At 41.1% G+C, this 9,147-nt stretch overlaps 1 pseudogene; it reads right to left on the reverse strand.

Annotated features, from left to right (window-relative positions):
* Positions 1 to 404: 404 nt before the first annotated feature.
* Positions 405 to 8,933, reverse strand: LOC131420624 (small ribosomal subunit protein mS26-like; annotated as a pseudogene).
* Between the last annotated feature and the right edge of the window lie 214 nt (positions 8,934 to 9,147).

Raw genomic sequence — 9,147 nt, forward strand, 5'->3', positions numbered from 1 at the left:
ATAGAACAAGGTCCTCAAACACATATAAATGACTTTTGATTACCCACTACTCTGCATTCGCTCATTAGCAGAGACAATTGGAAGCTGAATAAAAACATAATTTATTTGTGGACATCAGAGTAATCTCTCCAAGCCATGATGCCTTCCTTTCAGAGTTTAGAGAGTTCTATGTGGTTTTTATAACCCATAAAGGTTCTGAAGAGCAATGAGCCTAGAGAAGAAAAACGGTGAAATAATTGGTTTAAGAATAAGCATTTGACATGTGTAGTTATTATTAATAGCGTGTGTGTGTGTGTGTGTTCCAGTAAACCTTTATTTACAAAAACAGGCAGATGAGGCCCAACTCTCCTAACCACCCACACGTGGTCCCCGGGTCCTGGGCGGGCACTGTCCTTTCTGATGCCCTAGGAGCCCCAGTGCTGTGCTCTGACCACCTGCCCCTCTCTGGTGATGGCCCAGTTGCAGCTCTTCGGGGAGTCCAACGCTTCTTCCACCCGCGCCTCCAGGTTCTCTCGGAGGAGGTTGTTTTTCGCCTCCCCCTGCAGCTGCAGCACTTCTCGCCCTTGGAGCTGCGTGCGCCCTGGCCCGCGCCCCTCCAGCCTAGCGGGCCCTCCCCTTGGCCTGCCGCGGCTCCTGCCCCCGCGCTTCCTGCCGCAGCTGGTTCCCAGCCTGGCCCCAGGCCATCAGCTGCCTGCGCTCACCGCCGTCCTCCAGGGCCTGGCGCTCTGCCAGGACCCCGGCCCGGGCCTCGTGCACCCTCTTCCGCACCTGGCGCGAACTCAGCCGAGGGTGCGCACGGTCTGGCGGTAATGCTCCGACCGCACCGAGAACGCCGCAGGATCCGCCGCGGCGGGTCCCCCGCGCCCGACCGTGGACTTGGCCGGCGGCGCGTGGCGGGTCTCGCGGCTGCGCGCGGGGAGCAGCAGAGGGGCCCCGGGATCGACACCCGGGGCCACGCGCCCTCGTCCTATTTTATCATCATTTTTATGCCAAACCTCAAAGTAGGTGTTCCAGTCGCCATTTTATAGATGAGAAAACCAGAGATTTTGACTCAGGGAGCCCTGGATTTGAAATCCAGACTCCACCATCAGTTAGCTGAGTGATCTTTTGCAAGTACAATATCAATACATGGAAACAATTGTTATTTAGGATTTAAAAGAACTTTGTCAGATTATTTATTCCTTTTTTCCTTGTATATTTATTGAATGCTGCTATGCTCCAGGCATGGGGCTAGGAATACAATAGCTTTAAGACACAGTTTCTTTCCTTAAGAAGCTTAACCTTTAGGAGCTGTTAAGAAGTTGCTTTGGGAGTGACAGAAAACCCAATTTAAAATGACTTGAAGAAAAATAGGGAATTTATTAGCTCACATAATATTAAAAAGTCCGGAGACAAGACTGGCTTCAGATTTGACTCACGGCTTCAAGTGATGTTCTCTTTCCATTCTTAGTCCCAGTCCTTCATTTTGGTCCATTCTGCAGCCTCCTGTTGTAAGATGACTTCTAGTTGAGTCTTTGTTCAGGCTCCCCAGCCTGTTTCACTGTGTCCTATTAGCTCTCCTTGGGCACACACCCACCCCTGTACCAATCACTGGGGCTTGGAGAATGATTGGTGCTTAAGTGGCTTTGCTCTAGATCACGTGTGGGACCTCTATGCTGGGTGGAGTCTACGCCACGAGAAGCATGGAAGCTTATTGTAAGACAAAGGACAGTCTCGCAGAGAGAAACTTAGTTACCAGGAGAAAGAGAAATAGAATCTGGGGAGTGAAGGAAAATGTCCACAACAGAGGTGAAAGCATTAAGAGACTAGATTATTAAACTCTATAAAGTACAGAATCCTGCAAAGATGCATAAGAGGAGTACCTGAGTCAGTCTTGGCCAGGTCAGGGAAGTACACCTGGGGAAATAATGCTTAAGCTGAAACCTGAAAGACAGTAGGAGGTAACCTATGCTGGGTTAGAGAGGTCAGCAGAGGCCAGATCAGACAGGTCCTGGAGTTCACGTGATGGAGTTTGAACTTTATCATGAGGGCAGTTGGAATAGGTTTCTTCCCATCACCTTCTGCATCATTAAAGCATTTGTTTTGGAATCTTCCCTACTTTTTCCCTCATATTTTTTATCGTAACTTTTCTCTGTTCCTGTTTGCTAACTTAATTCCAGCTAGCCACTCTGCCTGTTTCCTGCATATTGCTTTTTCTGTGTCCTTGCCACACATATCTACTTGGGTTCAGTAGGTTCATATCGAGCATCAGCTCTGGTGAATTGACTCAGGGGAATTTCTAGATCCCTAAACTGAATAATGGCCTTAACAAAGCACTACTCTCTAAAAGGGAATTTAACATATGACAGAGGTGGCGTTTCAAATTGTAGGGGAAAGGTTATTATTCCTGAATGGGGTTGGGATCACTTAGTAGCTATCAAGAAAAAAAAACAAAGATCCTTACCTCACACCAAATAAACACCAAATGGGTTAATAATTTACATACAAAAATCATAGTACTAGATGAAATTAGGAAGTTTCTTTTAAAAATAATCTTGCATTAATAAAGACTTTTATAAATAGGAAACAAAATCTAAGATGGATTAATTCACCAATTTGTTAAAACTAGACAATTCTGTAAGGCAAAAATATCATTAACAAAGTCAAAAGAAAAATGACATACTAGGAAAAATATATGCAATTCAGATTATGTACTAAGGATCAATTTCATTAATATTAGAAGAGTTCCCCAAAATCAACCAGAAAAAGAACAACTACCTTGAAAGAAAAACTGATAGAGGATATAAACAGAGTTCACAGAAAGGAAATACTAACTTTTTTTAAACTGTGAAAAAAAGAAGTCTTATAATCAGAAGGAAGGCAAGTGAAACTACCATGAGATTCTATTTTGCACTTAGATTATCCAAGATCACACTTTTTGATAATGCACTATGTCAGTGACAGTGGGAAATAGGCACTTCTATACATTGCTGCTGGGAATTTCAGTCAGTATGGATTTTCCAGAGGAGAATCTGGCAACAACTATCAAATTACCAATTCATGTACATGTTGGCCTGGCAAATCCACTTATAGGAAATTATATATATATATATATACTTGTAGAGTTGTTTCTACAAGGATATTTATGAATCAAGGTAATAGCAGAAGTTTGTAGAAACAAACAAAAAAACCCTTAAATATCCTTTAATAGCAGACTAAGTAAAATATGGCACATTTATACTAAATATGATGTAACCATTAAAAATGATAACACAGCATGAAATAATCTCCAAAATATATCATACGAGAAAGAAGTGAGGTGCAGAACAGTGCATATAGTATGATACCACACGTATAAATTGTATGCTAGTATGCATATTTGATATCTCTGGAAGGATACACAAGAAACTGGTTTCGTTGATTGACTCCAGGGAAGGAAACTGTTGGCTGAAAGGCAGAGGTGGGAGGGACTGTTGTTTTGTGCATATATTGCCTATCTGAAAAATATCTCTCCTCCCCCAAAGTACAACTGCCCTCTGATGCTCTATCTGGCAGACCAGCTGACTCCTCTAACTTTTTTGGTCTTCACTTGAAGTAAAACTCTCTCTCTTTAACACTCACATCTTCCAGAGACTATATGCCAAGTTATCTGATGAGATATGTATATAAAACCCTTTGTCAAGTATAAAACACTAAACACAAGTAAGGAATAAGTATTATTAGTAGTAGTCTAATATCTTGAATTATGTTAATTTGACAAGTGAAGCAAGGAAAAATTGGAGTAGAAAAATAAATTTCCCTGATCCTAAGTAGATTTAAGCTTTCTTTTCTTCTGTGTATTTAACCTTTCCTTGTCAGAGAAAGAACCACATCTTCCCAAAGTTTAGTGCGGTGCCTAGCTCACTGTGGGTGTTCAATGAATGTTAAATAATAATAATAGCTATTTATGGATCATTGCACCACTTGATAATACTTTCTCTCCATTGAATCATACCTTTCAGCAAGCCATTTTTAAAATATATTCCTAACTAAATTAGGGTGCAATAATTCACAGTGAGAATTGATATTTATATAAAAAAGAGAACTGGCACAAAACCAATGATTTAAACTGCGACTTTCCAATTCCTTCTCAGTGGCATTAATAGTGGTGCCCTTTTGAAATGTCTTTTCTTCTTTCAAATACCATATTATAATTGTGATAGGCTGGCTAGAGGGTATAGTCTTCCCGTTTGCTATTTTTTTTTCCTTTTCCTTGCTTTTATATTTTGTGACATGCTATGGGGTAAGGGCATCAAAGGGAATAATAACCTAATTCTAACCTTTAATTGTTCTTGCTCTTTAACCGTGTCTCTGGTTTCACAGTTTCCCTGCTCATTAGGCTCTATCACTCCTCAGCTATGGCACATGTGTACATGGGGGCTGAGACAGACTATCTCAAAGGGCCCCTCCAATTCAGATGCTGTTTCTTTAGAAAACATGTATATTTTAGGTGTCTTGTATTGTTTTCGGTTATAAAGAATTACGTCTGTTTAATAAACTTGAATAAAATATTAAGCCTTTAAAAGGATAAAAATTCTCTAAGTTCTTTAAGAATATGCCTATGCAGCTGAGTTTCAGGAACCCCAGTGTAATGAAAATGCATATTCATATTTCCAAGTCTTCACAAAAATTGGTTATTCTTACCTGGAATGCCCTTTCTCTGCCTGGCAAACTCCTACTCAGCATTCAAAACTCAGCCCGAACATTATCTCCTTTTTGAATCTTTCCCTGACAAAGAAGAGTCAGCAGCTCCCTTCTCTGCTTCCCTGCCATCCATACCATCTCCCAGAGCTGCAGCACTTCTCTCGGCTCCGTCCTTATCTGCCTTTGTGACCGGATCTCCCATCAGACTGTGAGCTCATTATAAACAAGAGTGTTTCCTGTTCACCTCTGAATGCCCAGTGGCTGGAACATGGGGAGTGCGCAATATGTTTCCTGAAGAATGAGTGAATGAATAATTGGACGTAAGGAGTCCTACATTCTAGTCCCAGCTCTGCTGCTAATAATGTGTGCTCCAGAGCAACTTGATGAGCTTGTTCAGATTTCAGTTTCCTCAAGTATAAAATGAAGGGATATGTTAGAAGCTCCCTTAGGTCTATCTGATGATTTTTGTTTTCTTAACTAGGTTATTAACTCCTATTGGCAGGGATTCTATCTTCTATCTTCTATATCATTGTGCATAGCACACTGTTTAATAAATATTTATTAAATTTCTTGGAAAAAAGTAAATCTAAAAAAACAACCTATAATTGAGTTGTTGGGCAAATGACTGGCATCACCTCAATCCACAGGGCTGGTCCTTCTGCACGGTCAGCTTTGAAAGAGCATCACCAGACAGAGCTTTGTGTCCACATTCTTATGCATCTTCAAGTCTGAAGGACAACTACAGAGTGTGGCAGAGGCCAGGACTCAAAGAGACGAAAGTTAATGGAAACAAATGACAATTGTCATCATGAATTGATATCATTTATTGAGCACTTATTTTGTGTCAGGTAAATTACACACAAGGGAGGTTCCATTGAACCAGAACCTTAGAAAACCATCAAACCAAACCTTAGAAAAGTTATGTAACTTCTGTTCCAATTATCTTTTGCTATGTAACAAAGCCCTCCAAACATAATAGTATAAAACAAAAGCTATTTTTTTATACTCCAGTGTTCTGCTGGTCAGGAATTCAGAAACAGCTTGATGGGTGTACTTTGTCTCTGTTCCTCTATGTCTAGGGCCTCAGCTGGGAAGACTTGAAGCTGGGAATGCCCAGAAGGCTGGGGGCTAGAATCACTTAAAGATTTTCTTTGGAGGTTGATGCTGGTGGTGAGCTGGGACCTCAGCTGGAGCCGTCGACCAGAATAGCTACACGTGGCCCCTACATGTGGTCTCTCACTTCCTCACATCATGGTGACTGGGATCAACAGGAGCATCCCAAGAAGATTAAGAAAAGCTGTATTGCTTCTCATGAAGCAGTCACAGAAGTCATGTAGTGTCAAAGCCACTGTAGTCATAGGCCCACCCGGATTCAAGGCATGGGGAACACAGACCCCACATCTCATTAGGACATTTAATGTCACATTGTAAGAAGAGTCTGTGTGATAAGAGACCTTGTTGTGGGCCTCTTGGAAAATCTGCCACAATTGCTCAAGGTTTCAGAGCTAGAAGAGGTAGAGATGAGATTCATCCTATCCATTTTAGCTCAAAACCTCTATAATTTCATTCCAGTACCAGGCCTCAGTCATTTGATGATGCTAATAATTGGATGGGGGTTCCCTTTATTTGTAAGTCTGTTAATTTGAGTAAGATGAACTTTCTTAAAAATATCAACCATTCCCTCCTTTTCACTCTTCCCTTGTTTCTTCTCTTTTTTTTTTTTTTCCCCTTGGACTTAATTGTTTCACTTGACTTTTATTTGCAGCTGTGTTTTCTCTTCTCTCTTCTTGGTAATATTATTTTTCTCCCTCAAATTCCACATGGCCAAGGCATTTCCTTTACTCAATTATTTTTTTCAGAGTCTGAAGAATTATGAAACCACTCATCCTTTCATCCCTTACCACCCTCCAAGAAAGACTGTATCAGTTAGAACTCCTTAGTTATAAAGACCACTTATTTGTTATCATTCTTTGAGTTATTTACTTATAGCAAGTCTGGGGTGCGTGTGTGTGTGTGTGTGTGTGTGTGTGTGTGTTGGAAACCCCTGGATGGACTGGCCTGGCTGTTGGCACTGCCTTGGAAGGTGAGGCTGGGATTATTTGTGAAGCCTACTTGGGCAGTGATCTTCAACCCTGGCTGCATATCAGAACCACCTGGGAAACTTCTACAAAATGCTGATGACTCTACCCACCCTAGAACCATTAAATCAGAATCTATGGGAGCAGAAACACACTGATATTAAAAAAAAAAATGAATTTCCCAGATGAATAAAATATGCAATCAAGTTTGAGAACCACTTCATTAAGGAATTAAATGTTTTCAGTTGAGAATCATTGAGAATCCCTGAACTCACAGAAGGTGGGGGAAGTGGGATAGATTCCACACCAGGAATGGGAGCCTTATTATCAGATAGGGAGCACTACTGTAGAGGGGAATGAGACTCGGGGAACTGCCTACTGTCAGTGGTTGGTTCTGGTCACACTTTGGGTCAGAGCAGCAGTGAGCATGCCCCAGGATTGATGGAGGAGCCCCTTAGACAGCTCCACTGACAGGAGTAGGAAGCCCAAGATGCTGAGTCCCTCAAGTCAGGATTGGTCTGGAAGGCTGACTATGGGGCATGGAGTGGGTGCAGTGATGGGGAACTTGGCCTACAGAGGCAACAGAAATGAGGCAGAAGATGATATTAATTGAGTGTATTTGGTTCTGAACAACACAGTCTGGGGGTGGATGAAGGACAGTAAATTTGGAGACTATGTCTCTAATGATATTCCTTTTAATTTCTTTTAACGGTACTCTATTGTTTCATTTATTAATTTTAAATGATCAGTTGTAATTTTATGTGAAAGTTATCATTCCTACAAATGAAGTAATTCTTCATAATTGCAGAGCATTAAAAATATAAGAATACTAAAATGAATAAACATTTGTTATCTGTAAAGGTTCATTTTACTGCTGTTTCATTTAGTTCTTCAGTACTGTGAATCACTATTTTAAGGGAATTTGTTAAGGTATTTTGAAGACTTTTGTTCAAGCTGTAACTTATTACTGTTGTAAAGAGAAGTCAAAATAATACAGTGTAATCATACCACTTGCTCATTTAACTTAGACAAATCTAACTAACCATGCTTGAAAAAACATATAAAGGCAGAGGAAGGAAGAAATGATTTAAATACTGCAAATGATTCTGCTATATCACTAAATGAGTGTGAGACCTCCATCACCTTTTCCTTGTGTCTTTCACATTGAGAGCATCTTGCTACACTGGATGATTCTTGTGTTTATTGCTTAGACCATATATTTATGCATATTTATTACTGAATATAGTTATAAAAATATGCATATACTCATGTACATAGTACTATAAAGTACTATGCTACATGCTACATGCAGGAATTTTGTGAATAATTGTAAATATACTTGATTTTTGTCTTGTGTGCTAATAGTGCAACCTACCCCACACCCCCAGATCTGAATCCAGTGCATATTATTTTATTCCTACCAATGACTAATTAAGCTTTCTTCAGAATCATAGGACAGTTTAGTGTTTAGAACTGAGGGCTGGATGTTGTCAGGAAGGCTTCCCTCGCATGCACTGCCCCAGGTAAGGGACCTCTTCTCTGCACTCCATAGCACCCCGTGCATACTTCTTTTCTAGGGTTTACTAGAATTGTGTCCTGAACTGTATAGTAATTTTCGCTTGTCTGTTTGTCCTACCCCTAAGACTATGAGGGCCTTGAAGAGAGAGTCCGTTCATCATGTTTCTGGTCCTGGACATGGTGTTTGGCATATAGCAGGTGCTTGGCAAGTATTTACAGGATAGAAGATTCTCTTGGTCTCTTCATATCTATGTCTGACTGGTTTCGTACAGCTGATAAAGATGACTTGCATTCAATTCCTTCTGTTTGTGACCCAAACAACTTCAGGCAAATGGTTTTTGATTTTTTTCTTTATGTGCTCCAGGTTGGAGACCACACAACCATATTTTATAAACTGTTCCATTGTTCATCACCAAGAAATTCTCCATAATGTGCAAATAAGATCTCACCTGCTTTATGTTCCTCTCTTGTTTGCCCATTCTCTGTGAACAAGTAAAAGGTACAGGGAAAAATGCTCTCAGGAAGGCAGTTCTTACCTAGAAGATTAGCCTTGGGAATTAAAGGCAAAACAGAAGCACAGGGCAGGGGCTGTCGATGTATTCTTTCTGCATGATTGACGTTAGCCTTGGGACAGGTTTTGGTGGTGATAGTACCCTTCCACATGGATGTATTCATGTTCATGCACCTGTTTTCCCACATATTGTTCAGTACTGGCAGACACTCAACATATGGGCTGAGCTATGTACCAAGAATGTGGGCAAGGGGGGTCGGCCACGTGGCTTAGCGGTTAAGTGCTCGCGCTCTACTACTGGTGGTCCAGGTTCGGATCCTGGGCACGCACCGACGCACTGCTTCTCCGGCCGTGCTGAGGCGACGTCCCACATACAGC

The sequence above is a fragment of the Diceros bicornis genome, chromosome 23, assembly GCF_020826845.1.
Source record: "Diceros bicornis minor isolate mBicDic1 chromosome 23, mDicBic1.mat.cur, whole genome shotgun sequence".
Classification (NCBI taxonomy): Eukaryota; Metazoa; Chordata; class Mammalia; order Perissodactyla; family Rhinocerotidae; genus Diceros; species Diceros bicornis.